Raw genomic sequence first — 14,782 nt, 5'->3', positions numbered from 1 at the left:
AAATAGCAATCACGGTTTGGTGGTTTACCTTTTCCTGCCTCGTCCCAAAGAATAACGCTGCTGGGGATTTCTGTTCTTCGCGCCGAACCGCCAACACCCAGCGGTTTTTCATTACAGGAATACTTTTGAGCAACCGCAATAATTATTCGAATATTTTGAACTGTTCTTCGAAGAATATTCGCAACGATGTACAAATATTTATGGCAAATTACTGCCATTAGTAATGATTTCGCAGGAAGTTTTCATTAATCAGACAAACTATTCCCGTCTTTCTTCTAGTATCGACGAGATTTCGAAGACTGTCGGAAAATATATGGGAAAAAAGTTCGATATTGGTCTTTGCATGTGGAACATTATTGGAGCGATATGGCGGGTCTTTCACCTCAACCTTCGCGCATTATATAGGCCTATCAGATAATTTTATTTATTGAAAGAAACGATCTCCCTAACCTACATTACTCCACCCAGACTGGTTTTCGATGAGTCGAAAGAACTTTTTCTGTTCTTGAACGAGCCTGGGACGAAACAAACGGGCTGGGACATAAAGAGCGTTTCGCCATTACAAAGAAGGTAAAAAATCCTCCGCGAAACAAAGCATTCCTTGTTAGGAATGGCTGAGAAGAAACGCTGACTGTCCCGGTGAGATGGTTTGACCTCAATAAGCGTTACGTCACAATATCTCGTTTAGTAATCTGCGGAGAAAATGCGGCTTTTTCTAGTATCGTTTTTTTTTGTCGGGTGATTATTTTTGAGACAATAATGAAAGACGAACTACTTTTCTCCCGCCCGGATTAAAACGCAGATCTTTGATTCCTTTTCGTTCCTCCTCGAAACACTAAAAAAGAAAAGCCAACGAGAGTTTTCTAAACCCGTCTCGATTTAATGGAACGGTCTACGAGTTAAGGTAACGAAGGATGAGAAAACGAGAAAGTTAGCGGCACAATGGAACACTGACTAACCCCCTTCCAACGAACCTTACTTTCATCTCCCGTTCTAAAGTGCGTCCAAGTCACGTGCTAAGACTGCTCCCACGAAGGTCGGGTTACAACGAATTCCTGGCGTACGTTGCGACTTGGACGAAGCGATTCGATTGGCCCTATCTGGGGGGGGAAACGTTTGGGCAGAAACGCGTTTATTTATCCGTACGAGTCGATTTTCCGGGTGTCGTCGCGCACGAGTTTAAATTGTGGCCGGCGTCAATAAGTGCTTGGCGGAGAGCATCGGTGCCATCTTCCACAAAACCAATTGTCCGTTCGAGAAGAAGATACAAATCTCGCTTCGGCAAACAACGTGACGTATTCCGACCGACGAGATAATGTAATTGTTAAAACTTAAGAAAAGTATGTACAGCGAGGTCATGTTTGACCCCGGGTTATCAAAACCGCGATGGAGGAAGACACGATTTCACTACTGTATACTTTACTACTGTGCACTGATAACTGCTATTTTCACGACGTTCTTATCTTTATTTTCTGGAAATTATGACCACACGGACATTCAAAAAAAAAAAGAAGTACGACTCTGTACAGTGAATAAATTTGGGTGTTCGCTTCGGGTCTTTCGAGTATCTCGTGAAAATTTTCGAGTCCGAGAAACGCTGCGGTTGCATTTAGAGGTGAAAAGTTGAGGCGAATAACAACGAAACTTAAAAAAAAGAAAGGTTCGCAGAAGATCATTAACATTTTTACGAGGTAATGCAATTGTTAAAACAAGATGGCGAAGTTTTTTGTACCGAACGTTATAAGCGTATGGCCACGAGCGACACCTAACGTCCTCTACGGGCGTTATCGGCAAAAAGTAAACACGAAAATTAGATACTCGAACGAACAAGGAAATAGATAATTAGGATTGGTAGAAAGGGCGGAAAGGTAATCGGTGTGTGGTGAAATCCCGCCACATTGTCCCTGACGAACTGAGTCGACCACACCCGCGGCAGGTTTCCATATGGTACACAGAGAACCGAGAACAATGTCTCATCTAGAGCAAGGACCTCTGCTTAGCCCGGCCTTAGCCCCGGGCGCTGGAACTTTTTTTCTCCGTTTTGCGTGTAGATGGCACGAGGGTGGCCCTCCTGCCCTATATTCTCTTCTCCGATATATGCCGCCTTAGCCCGCGGTTACTACGTCACACTGGTTTTTCGTCGTCGGTCCGTCGCGATTTGGTGGTCGTACCTTCGAATAAACAGTTATGACGTCATCGGCGACTCGTGTCGTCTCGGACGGCGCGGGTTTTTTTTTTTTCCATATCGAAGCGAGATCGTTTCTAAAAGTATCTGGAAGTCGGTCCGGAAATAGATGATACTAAATATAAAGTTACGTTTCTGGTTTTTATTTTCAGAAAAGGTTTTCAAAATATAGAAGCGGTAATTAGGTTGATCGCGAATCGAGAGTTTCGATCGGATACCGAAATCGATAAAACCAGCCTGTTTCGTAACACTTGCCAATCGGGAATGTCCCGTCTGGGTCAGATTTTAGTATAAATAAGATGGTTTTTTTTCTCTTAATCCGGTATCGTCGGGTTTCGAGCTCGACGTCACGTGATAGAAACTCTGCCAAAACAGCCTCTTCCGCTCGGATAATAGAGACCGAGAGAGTGCAGTGGCAGGCTATGTTGGCCCTGGATGCAAAGAATTAGTCGGTCCTTTCATGCTCGGTTTGGTTCCAGTCGTTTGTTATGGGTCGACGTCGTTTTTTTTAATGACTTTATCGTCCCATTGGCCTTCTGTCTGACCACTCTCGGGTGTCGGGTGACTGGTGCGAAGGTCTGAGCCTCGATTATCTCGCTAATGATTGCTCGAAGAATCCAACCCTCGGCTCTGCTTTTTTTTCCGTAATCGTTTAACCGGAACCGTAGATTGTAGAGAACAAAATTTCCCCCTTTCCCCCAAATTCTTAGCTGTAGCGGTGCCGAACTTTTAACCTTTCTGGCATTAAAACGAGGATTTTAACGCGAGATAAAAGAGCGTGTCTGGCTTTTATTGTCAGGGTTTGGGGTTCGATTCTTGTACGGATGGACTACGCTCTTGTTCTTGCCGGATGATCGAGGCATTAACAAGCGGGAACGAAACGCGTGTGAACAATTACGGAATATTATAATACAACTTGATGAAAGTTGGTAATTTTATGTGAAATTGATATTCGGACGAATAACGAGAAATTCTTATTAAATTTTATTGTGTAGTCCCACAAGCAAAAATTCACTCTAATGGGGCGTGTAGCATCTCGCAACTGCTGAAACAATAGCCCATCTGGCACGGCAAAAAAGGTTATTCGGAAAGTTCAGTTATTCAATGGGAGAGTAGATCTACAATGTTGAACTGAATTGAGTTTTCTGTAAAATAAATCTAACAGATCTTAATTGTTTCGAGCAGGTTTCTTACCGGCCATCTCAAATTCCCTTATAAAATTAAAACAGTCTTTAAGGAGGTTTTATTAATTAAAGTGACACGATTATCAAACTGAATTCTCTAGAGAAATTGTTTTAGTACTCGTACATACATCTTTTTAGGGCTTATTTATCCAATAAAGTATTCTTTTACATGTAAGCATTTTATCCTCCGAGATAAGTGAGTGCATAAATTTATACTTTTAAACTTCTGTTTTCATCTTAAATATCATTTTGAGGAACAACTAAATTTTTCTTTAGGGAAACTATAATTTTCTTCTTACGATCATTTATGAAACCACTAATCAACAGAATGAAGAGCGAGATAAGATCAGAAAGATGAAACTGAATCATAACCCGCATGAAAATTGAAATCTACTTGCTCCAAATGGGGAGTTAGATTGGCCAAAAATCATTTTTGTATCCAGAAATTTCATTTTCTTCTTACTTTCCACATCACGAATTTACTGGAAATTTTAAGTTTAAACGCTTTCAGATTTTGTCTAAAAGCCTTTTCTCTGTTTTCTTCATAATAATATTTTTTCCTAGATTTAGGCTAATTCTGATAAAAGATGGTTTAGTTGGTAGAGATGACCGAGTTTTATGCGTTCACGTTTACTGACCACTTAACTATTCGGTAATGCATAAATTCCACGACTGTTACGTTTACAGGACCGCGCACGAATTCTTCAAAGGCGGCCTTTTATCTGATCAATAATTTACAATTATAAATTATAATTGAAATTTTGTTATTGTAGAGTCGGAATGCAAACCGAAGTTTTAAATAACATTTCATGGACGTCATGCAAAAATCTCGGAATTGAAATCACTTCGGGATGGCCCAAAAAGTACTCTACCTATCTACTTGATTCGCAACTTTCTCTGTAATGAATATCTCTCTACAATTTAAAGAAACTTGAATGGCACACTGAAGTACTCGAGATGAAGCCTCTCCAGTATTTCAATGGATGCGGAGCACCCAATTCAAGTTGTTACTTATCTGTTGGACCGTTCTGTACCATATAATAACCTACCATAATCGAGCAATAAATAAATATATTGAATGTTAAATAATCCAGAATTCGACATATCTTGGTAGATTCTACTCTTGTACGAAATCTTATGCCATGAATTTGATTAGAAATAACTAAAGAATATGATTCATTTCGAAAATTTAAACTACGTTTTATCATCAACGAATTAGTCCAACGATAAATCATTTTTTTTTGGGGGGGGTTAGTGAGAATGATGCACTCCGAAACATTCGTACAGAAATTATGTTGGAAACAATGGTGTCGGAGAAGTTCTTGTGGGTAGGAGGAACAAAGAAGAGGCGAGGATGATCGACCTTGTTGAGATGAGGAGAAGTAATTGTCTGGTAATGTTGGCCTGCGGACAGATGATAAAACTGATAAAGCGGCGTCCTTCAATTTTCTTACAGAACGTGGTTTGGCTACCGAGGGAATAACACACCAAGGTTTTCCCACGTCAGACTGGTACGGCGAGAAACATAAGCTTTTAAGGTATATAAATCGTTTGTTGTTCCTTAGTAATTGAAACGTGACCCGTCAGCCTTATAAAATCATCCCCGGCTCGATTCGTAAAGTCGTAGTCCCAGTGACGTAATCAATATATATACGTCGTTTCTGGCCACGTCATTAGGGCCGTTCCCAAAAGAAGAGTAACGAAGATCGAAGCGGGTAGAACCAGAAAAATCGGACACCCGATATTATATGTTTTTTTTTTTTTTAGTCGTCGGAACGCATCAATTATTCGTTTTTCCTTTCAGCTTCGTTAGAAAACAAGTCCGAGAATAAAGGAAACGAATCCTTAACTAGGATCGTTAAGCACGATGGCAGTCAACCCACATATGTTACCGGACCACGCCTGGCATTGTGAATCGTCAGGAATGTTTTGCATTCAAATGACCGATTCGTCTGCAGGCAAAGCGGGACCTTCCACTCGTAGGTACGAGCCTCCCCTCTTACTGCGATGCATGCTTCTATACATTACTTCATCCGCCATTCCAACAAACACTTAAAACAGGAAGCATGGCGGAGTAGGGGTGGTGTCCCCCGTCCACCCCTTTTTAATTATCTTATTTGCATGATGCAGACACGTGACGCTTTGGCCAATACATTTTCGTCCAGACATTAAATCCAATCGTCATATATTTTTTTTTTTTTTGTATTTTATTCTCCATTATGTGCTTATAACTTTCGTCATTTAACACTAATCGAGACGAAAATTATTGTCTGTTTTCTAGGCAACAAAAATAAAAAACAGAAAAAAACTGAAGGTGAAATAAACTATAAAGTCAAATTTTGAAGTCGTTAAGCTATTGTAAATTAAGGGTATCGAGAAATTTTACTAAAAAAAAGTCTGCTTTTTTTTGTGTGTTTTCTTGCCTTCTGCGATGCTGTCAACTGCATAGAAATACGGAAGTTTTGATATGTAAATGATATCAATTAACTACAAATACATTTACTTTGCTGACTTTTTAGGTTTCTGTTTCTCATTCATTACACGGATTCTATACAATGCTTCGGTGTTTGTCGTCACTAAAGGAAGAAGGTGACCTTAGGGGAAATTACAAACACTAAAAAATCTCCCAAAGTAATTTTCGATTCCGTAAGAAATAGATCTTTTGAGGAAAATTAATTTCGATCGAAAAGTAAAATAAAACTGGAAATAACGAGAATATACCGCAAAAGACGCGACTGGCTGTAGATAGCACTAAGTAAATATGCTAATGCTAATGGCAATATGAGGGTCGCTCCCTGGTTGGATTTTTAGAAAGTAATAAAAAGTCCCCCTCGTACTTTTATAGACAATTTAAATAGAATTGTTTTGTTAATTACCTAGTAATTGTTTTTCGGATGGAGTAAACGTTGCCAGAAAAACGAGTCATGTTAAGTAATTTGAACGTTTCTCTTCTGTAAATAAACACGTTCCATTATATCCTCAATTCTTCATCTTTTCCGCCTCGAATTTTTAAAATTTGCTCTTTCGGATCCACGATAAATTAATTTCTTTCTTTTATTTTTGTATTGTACGTAATGAAAGTAGAGTAGTCCCATTTTCTCGAGTGTATTTTAGTTTAACTTACAAATACAACTTAAACTATTATGGAAGACCCTCTAAAATTTCATGGGCCAGAATAAAATGAAATGAGGATATTACAGATGCAGAAAAGTAAATAATGACAGTTTTCAAGAATTATTTCGTTGCGAACTCTCCAATTTTTTTTTTATTTCTGTTTCTAATTAAATGTATGGGCTACTTTTTAATATTTTTTGTTCATATTTTTTGTTCATATTGTACGAGCACATTTTTTGCAGCGAGTAAAGTTAGTCGTTTCGAGGGATTTTCGAGAACTTAGCGACGTAGACATTTTTCTTCGACGTTCTTAAGAGGTTTTAATCTTTATTTATTGTTTGCCGAGGGGTTTCTGGCATACGAAATCGTTAAATTAGAAAAAAAAATGGCGACACGAAATAGGTTAGATCGGGCCGATGGAAACCGATAAATGTCGCGGTAGCGAGAAAGAAGAGAGAGTAATTACCGGAGTGAGGAAAGCGGTAAGTAATAATACGCACAGGGAAATTAGGGTTGGGGACAGCCCTTGGGTCCGACGGTGCAAAAAGAAAATGGCCAAGGTCGCCGATCCCGGCCGCTTTTATTTCCTTTAAGCATTTTGCAAGCGCGGCGAAGGAGTTTGGCCATTGGAACGGAACGTTACGTCCGAATTTAATCTTTCCGGGAAAGCGCCAGATTACCTGTCCAGGCCACTTTTTTTGCCTCCCCCTGGAAGAAAGTGACCGACGAAACGATCTGGATCCGGTGACCCACGGCCCGTTAAGCGGAGCGTTACGTTCCGCCGAATGTAGGTCAACTAGCGGAGGGTATTAGGTAAACTCGGGGACGGATTCCACCCGTCGATTGTTACCGCTTAATCGGCGAATTCCCCCAAAAAATCGCTTTGACTTCCGGTTACCTTCCCGGAGGAGGGGGAGGCCAGAGGCGCGGGCGTTTCGGCGGGAGACGATGAGCAAATAATTATTATACGGGGAGAAAATTAATGATCGGGTCGAGTGGCAGACAGTTTGTGTGATTTATACAATTCTCGGAAGAACGGATTTCTAATTTAAAGTCGCTGACGCGCGGGCCACCGACGTGTACAGCGACACCTGTCGTCGTGAAAATGAACCAATCCGTCTTCCGCCCGGTCACCGTCGGAGATTGATCCTCGGCATTTCACGATTGATTTCGTCCCGCCACTTTTCACTACGCTCGTTAAAATGCTAATTCGAAACACGTGACTGTCGACCGGAAGACGAATTGATGGCTCCAAATTGCTCGTCGAGCGGACCGAAACTCGAATTCCGAAGTCGACTTCTTTCCATTTCCGGACGCGCGCGCCCCCTCTTTACTTCTATGCCCCAAAAATCGCCCCGTCTTCCGAATTTTCTTCCGCTTCCCGGCCTCCTCCTCCGCGGGTTCTTTCTCCTCGGTTTAGCTTAATTTACTGATATTTTTTCCCCCGAAAGTCGCCCGCGACCTACATCGGTGACGTCACGCGGATCATCTAAATACGGATCGGGCGTCGTTGCCTACTTAATCCGAAGATTCTGAACTGGAAGCCGATGGCCCGCAGCCTGGCGCCGCCCACAGCTATTTTGGGTTGCGCGTTGCATGCGACAAGTTTTTATGGCGGCATTAGACAAAGATTATTTTTAAATATGACCGATTTGCCCCGCTTTAACGAAACTCGAGAACTCATTTAGAGGCATAAAAAAAAAAAAGTGCGCAGCTTTCCGATTCGCTCGCCAGATGACGTTCGATACTATGGAATCGAAAGCCGTCTTCTATCTTCTTTCGTTTTGGATATTTTCCAAAATTATTATCTGTTTTGGATACGACGCGACACGTTCCGTTCGCCGAATTTTACACACACACACAAAAAAAAGGAAAGCAATTGTGATGTAATTCGCGCGTATCACGCCAGTCGTAACTTATTCGGATCGAGAAGAGTTGTGTAATCGCTCAGATCTGGTTACAGAACGAGAGTATTTAAATCTAACGAGAGCAACTTAAACGTGGAAACGACACACGTAAAGGTGTTATTAAGTGTAAAAAAGCGTGTGTGTTTTTAAGTGAAGCGTATAAAAAAATCAGTGTAAGCGAGGTGCGGCCAGTTTTATATCGGGGCGTATCTGGTTATCGTCGCGATTCTCTGCGCTTAAACTGGTAATTTCTGTGGTGTTTTCGAAAGAATCAATGTGTTTTTTTTTTTTCTTTTTTGTCGGGTGATATTTCTCAATCGAACTCGAACCGAGCTTCGTTCGTTCGGAGATCGAATCCTGGCACAAACGTCCCGACCTTTCGAAACGCATTTCTTAATACTTGGAAGTAAATGGAAGTCATTGGCGAGCAATAACGACAAAGGGGCCATCGATCGCTATCTCGATGGATGGAAAGGCGTTTCTTCATCGATGGAAGCAATTCGATGACGAAAAACAACTCTGATCAATCACCGTTCGGATTAAGTTTCTCGATTAGCCCAGGCTTTACGTCTTCTCCGACGCCCACTCTTTAGCACCCGTTCGTTTACTGCCCCATAAATACTTAAATCGCGCAGTTTTCACGCGCCTCCAAACCGCAATTTACCCCCGCGTACTCGGACCGGTACGAATTATTAAAACGCCCGTTGGAAGAAATGGAGGATGATTAAAAGCTCGATCGAGGCGGATCGATCGTTCGTCATCATTTATGATGGCGGGAGGGCATCTCGAATGTGATTCCTTCGTGACCCTTCTGTCCGATTGTTATCGACGCCTGCAACGGTTCGGAAGCGATTTCGTTTCGACATCCGTCCGTTGGTCGTGGCGTTCGGACGCAATGGCTGTTGTAAAGTCGCGCCCGATGGACGGGCTCCTCCCTTACTTACAAGGCTAATTCGAGAGCCTCCAGAGAACGTCCAATTTGGGAAGGTCCGATGGGCGGTCGAACTAGTGTTTTCTGCAGAAATGAAAAATGGCTTCCCCGGTTCGGTCGAGTCACAGTAGCTCGGCAGTAATTCCTGATTAACACGACTTAATGGAAGCGCATCACGCTATTCTTCTCCGCACTCAGATTAAGCAATAAGTGGCATTACCACATTGTAATGCAGAAGACCTCGGGAAGAGCCGGGCTTTGATTAATCAAGTATATTTTTTCTTTTTTTTTTAGCGATCGAGACGTGATAAGGCACCTCCTACGTCCCATCTCTGGCATCGTGAGTGCGTCAGAGTCACGAATCACGAAGTCGGGCGTGACCGTTTTGCTCTTTCCCATCCCGGGATCTTTCTCTCGAGGTGGTCACCGATACAAATAGTAGCCAAGGCTCGATTCCGAAATTGTGCGCGGAAAATCATCTTAACACCTCCTCACGTAGGTTTTTGCCCCGGCAATTTTTCCGAAACCTTATCTCACGTAAATCGTGAGTCACTCGACCAACCGCTAAAGACCGCGGCAACGCGATGCGTATTAACGTGTAAACATTAACAGACTCGTGACGGAAGAAGAAAAATCTAACATTGAAGAGAATAAAACTCGATTCTTCTTCGCTGCCGTACGGCGACGAACCGGTCTTTATCTGTAACACCTACGTCCTTAGTTACTCCACCCCTGCCAAAGGGTTAATCCGGGAGGATGTAGCCGCATCACGTGACCTCGGTTATTCCTCAGCGGGGGAACTACGTAAATATGTCATCTCGTTGACAATATGAGACACGCCCTGAAAAGAGGGAAATTCGGTGGCCGAGAGAAAGCGAAAGCGGTTCTGCCACCAGAACCACTCTTCAGTTTTTCCTCGCTCCTTCTACTCCTCGCTGGCTTTGTAAAGAGCTCGATTAGACGTTGAACGTCGGAGGAGCCATTTTGTTTACGACTCTTTAAAAGTAATTCGCGGCTGAGTCATCGGGAGCGAGGAGTCGACCGACGATGAGAATAAATAGGGCTAGTTCATTATCATCGAACGACTATCACATAATAAATAAGAGACGAGACTGGAATGTGGTGAATGCCCGATGGTAGGCGGGTCGACCACACCCTTACTTTGTGTGAGGGTGGATCCAGCGAAAGGAGTAGAACAGAGTGGATTCGCCTTTCTCATCAGGATGCCTTAGAAGAGAAGACACACCCTTTGCCCTATATTGCCCCGTTGTGCCAATTAGAATCCATTGTTGCCCGTGACGTTTTCATTTACTTATAGATCGAAGTAGAAACGGAAGATGCCCATTTATCTCTAATACCGAATTCGGTCCCTCTCTACACCAGCGTTTGCATTTCGTGCATGGCAAAGCAGGCACGAGAAGAGGTCAGTTTCAAAGGTCTACCCAGTTTTCAAACTCGTTACGAAAGTCTACAACCACACCAAACTTTCTTTTTGTAACTTTTCTTTGTCAGCCAGAGAAAGTGAAATTCGTTGTCAAAATAACAATACGCTTGATTTAAAGCCGGTAAAATCAAAATAATCAAGGTTTTAAAAATAATTTCTTTACTTTCTTATTAGTTATTTTCTAATTTATTTCATATAAATTCTTGAAACTATACTTTTGGTTGAACGTAATACCGTGTTACTTTCCTCAACTTCTATTGAAAGGGTTCAAATGAACCCTTTTATAAACATCTATTTATAAGTAATTTAGAAAATGATCCGCACCAGTCACAATTTAATGAAGAATATAATAGTTTTACATCATTTTAAGTGGTTTTCCAACCTATCGATGTTTCTCAATTTCTTTCGTCTGGTGATTTTTTTCTCGTTGGTCGAAGGCCAACAATATGGTTCGTGACCCACTGGTTAGAAAACCCATATTTTATAATAATTTCATTGCGGTTTTTTACTTTAATTTCGGTTTAGAGTAAGAATTTTATTGCAATAAAACTTGTCGTTACAATAAAATAAAATCGCGTGAAATAGTCCACAGAAAATAATAAAAGAAAAAATAAAAATATGCTTTAAAATGTTCGAATTTCTATACTTAAAGACGGACGATTGCACGGAATAAATCGTCGGTTTTGCAAAAAATTTCGAAGATGGGATTTTATTCGTGTATTTAATGGAATAAAGTAAGATTTATTTAAAATAAAATCCATAATTCTTTAATGAAACTATTGAAAATATGTATATACAGAACTACAGTAAAGGATTTCAATTTTATCTTTAAAATATCAATATTTCATAACCAATTTTAAATAATCGATGGATTAAATATCAGAAAATTTCTCGTATATTAGATATGAAATATATCTGGCTTCACCTCATCCATTTATAAAAATAAAAATCTCTAGAAAAGTCGTCTCGATTCTCTTATCGAAAAACAGAAATAACGCAAAAATTTTCTAATTTCTAGGCATCTCTACTAATTTTAGAGTCCAAAAAATAGTCACGAACCTACCAATCGATGTGGCTGCACAGTAAAGGTATAGTTTTCTGCAGAGAAGAAGGATCGATAGCTAAAAGCTAACTCTCTTCGGATTGCGAGGCTTCTTTTGCACCACATATAAAGGTACAACGTTCTCGACTCGCAGTTTAGTGTAGGAAGAAGAAGAAGAAGAAGAAGAAAGAAAAAAAGGCATTAGGATAGTGTTATTGAGATATACGTTCGTATCAATCTTCGGCATTGAAGGACAATCTGCTAAATAGTAGAAAGCAAACTTTACTTTACTCGATTAAATTTCTTGAAATTAATTAGAGACCTTTCAGAAAACTGGACAATTTTGTGTTTAGTGTTTTGAAAATTATATCTAAGGAACTTAATAAAATGCAAAAAAGTAGGCTAATTACATTCCTAGATTCTTTAGGATTTGTGTTTTGGAAGCAAGCGGAATAAAGCACGTTCCTCCTACCTTACATAATGCTTAATTTATTTCGATTATCGTATCTTCTGAATAAGTCGAAACAATTGGCATTCGTCAGTCGAATCAATTAACAGAAACATCAAAGTGAAAAAAATATCTTTAACAAAATAAATTTCCTTTTTACTTTTAAATTGAAACACTTTCTACGCGTAATTTAGTGTTTTTTTTTTCGTGTAAAACTACGATTCAAATTGATATTTCTAGAATAAGCTGGCAGAATAACGACTTCCTTATTGATAGAAATGCAATTGAATGGCTAATTTTAAAAAATGAAAATTATAAAATTATAACCGTGATATTTGGCACAGTTTAACACCTCGATATTTATTTCGTTGTTAGAAAAAGTGGGAATTAAAATGAGTCTAAAAATATGCGGAATGAATTTGAGCCAAATTTTGTACACATCGATTGGCTGCTCACCTTATCTAGTTCTATGAGCCAATTTATAAGCTTGATACAGGCATACAGGCAATTTATACATTAAAAAGTGTAGGCTATACGATGAATTTATATTTCAAAAATTACCTGGCTTATAAATGATTAGGAGTTAATATTGTATCTACGGACAGACCGACAAACGATTAAACAAACAAAGCGATAGCCGTAATACAATTTTTTCCAAACCAGTTTAAAACCTTGAGACATTTCTTTAGAGAAATTAAGGTTAAATCCATACTTTCTTCGCCTATTTTTATTCTTAAGTAAAGAATTTCACGATCAAAAACGGAAATTTCATCGTGTGTTACGCAGAATTTCTATAATTTAACTGTGGATTTCGTACTTAAACACGGTCTATCTATAGGCCTAATTGTTAAAGTTGGCAAGATCAGGCGACGATTAAATGTTATTTTTGGCTTTGTTTTTATCACAATTTCAGCTTTTTATAAAAATATGCTGAGAGAATTTTAAGAAATAATGTTTATAAGTAGTCCAAGTAGATCCGATAATGGCCGCGGGCTCAATCGGTTTTAGAGCAAATTTATCACTGAATATAGGCAAAGTACCTTCCAGATATTCACGTATACTGTTGACGATTTTTATTTTTATACAAAATCTATACTCCAGGCAATACTGGTTATGTTACTATAAAAACTCAAAGGAGAATTAGGCTGCTTTCTATATTAGAACGGGAAGCCTATTATATAGAGTATATTGGTTTCCCAACGGTAAACTTGTTTGTCAACCGGTGGACCGCGAACCACATCCCTATGTAATGTCACGGTCTTCCACACGTCGAAAGGGGGTCGCCAATTAAGAGAGGTTGGGAAACACCTACTTAAAAACATTGTAGGGTATTGTTATCCTCGTTATACATTAACTACGGTTACTCAAAGCAAATCTTTCTACATAATTCACAAACACTTTATCCAATAATATTAATTGGACGATTAATTTATAGCCACATTGTCTTATTAAATTCGCTAAAAATCAATTTGTTATTATTAAATTAATTATATAATAGAGGGGGAAAAAACCTTCTTAACTTTAATCCTTCGGGAGAGATGAAAAACAAGGATTAAACAGTACCAGTTTTTACTTAAATGTAGGAAAATTGGGGACAGAAATGTTTAATCGAATCGAATGAGGAACCTTAGAACTTAATTGTGTTAAGAGATTTTAGTTTCCTCTTCAAAGAGGAGAAGAAAAAATTTGATAAAATCTAATTGCTTCCTTAACAAAATTCTACCTAGAGGATATAAATTATAATTAAACAATAATAATTAATAAGGTGGTCAAATTGAGAGCGTTAACACTTTTATTTTTTTTATTTTTTAGGGACGTAAACGTGGTTAAGAAACTTGTCTGTAATATCTCTAACAATAAACACCCTTTTTATCAAACTGCTAATTCTAAATCTTTGTATGAAATCGAATAACGATCGCCATTTAATTTGCATCTTTCTCCCTTCAGAATGCTGACGTCACAGATGAATTATTCATATTCCAGAAATCAAAAAAACGCTCCATAAATTAATACGTTTGTTGATAATATTGTCTGCTTTTTACGTAATTTGTCCAATGACGGAACTTACGATTCCTCTGGCCTTATGCCAAAGCGATGACGAAATTCGGCACAACCAACAAACTACTCAAGTTACAATTCTTTCCATTATTATTATTATTATTCCGTTTGTTTCTATTATTTTGTATACTTAAAGATCGGAAATCTGTAATTCAGTTAGAATAAAGGGTATAGGAAATGATTTTCGAACGATGATTAATAAGTTTGTGTTAAGAAATTTCTAGCTGTCGATGGCTGAAAAACAATGAGAACGATAATTATGATAATTATTCAATCGTAATTTTCCGAATGAATGAAGGTTAAGTCATTTTTAGTACACCGTTCGAAAGTATGGCAAGCGTAAAATACGTCATCAAAACAATGAGAAAAACACCGGTAAGACTGTAATTACCGCCAACTCGATCTCATACGTTTACCTGCCTTAATCCCGAGCACGTGACAAATTAAACACCGCAAAGTGTTATGAGAT

At 39.2% G+C, this 14,782-nt stretch overlaps 1 long non-coding RNA gene across 2 annotated transcripts in view; it reads left to right on the top strand.

The window, feature by feature from the left end:
- LOC111618435 overlaps window positions 1-14,782 on the top strand; it is a 34,123-nt gene that overhangs the window by 17,879 nt on the left and 1,462 nt on the right. For both annotated transcript variants that reach the window (XR_002755575.1, XR_002755574.1), the window contains one exon: window positions 14,068-14,688. This is a non-coding gene — a long non-coding RNA (uncharacterized LOC111618435). The remainder of the gene's footprint in view (window positions 1-14,067; window positions 14,689-14,782) is intronic.

Source organism: Centruroides sculpturatus, unplaced genomic scaffold, assembly GCF_000671375.1.
Source record: "Centruroides sculpturatus isolate CEXI.00-Female unplaced genomic scaffold, Cexi_2.0 scaffold10, whole genome shotgun sequence".
Lineage (NCBI taxonomy): Eukaryota > Metazoa > Arthropoda > Arachnida > Scorpiones > Buthidae > Centruroides > Centruroides sculpturatus.
The sequence above is the reverse complement of the archived record's forward strand: the minus strand, read 5'-3'. Positions and strand labels throughout refer to the sequence as shown.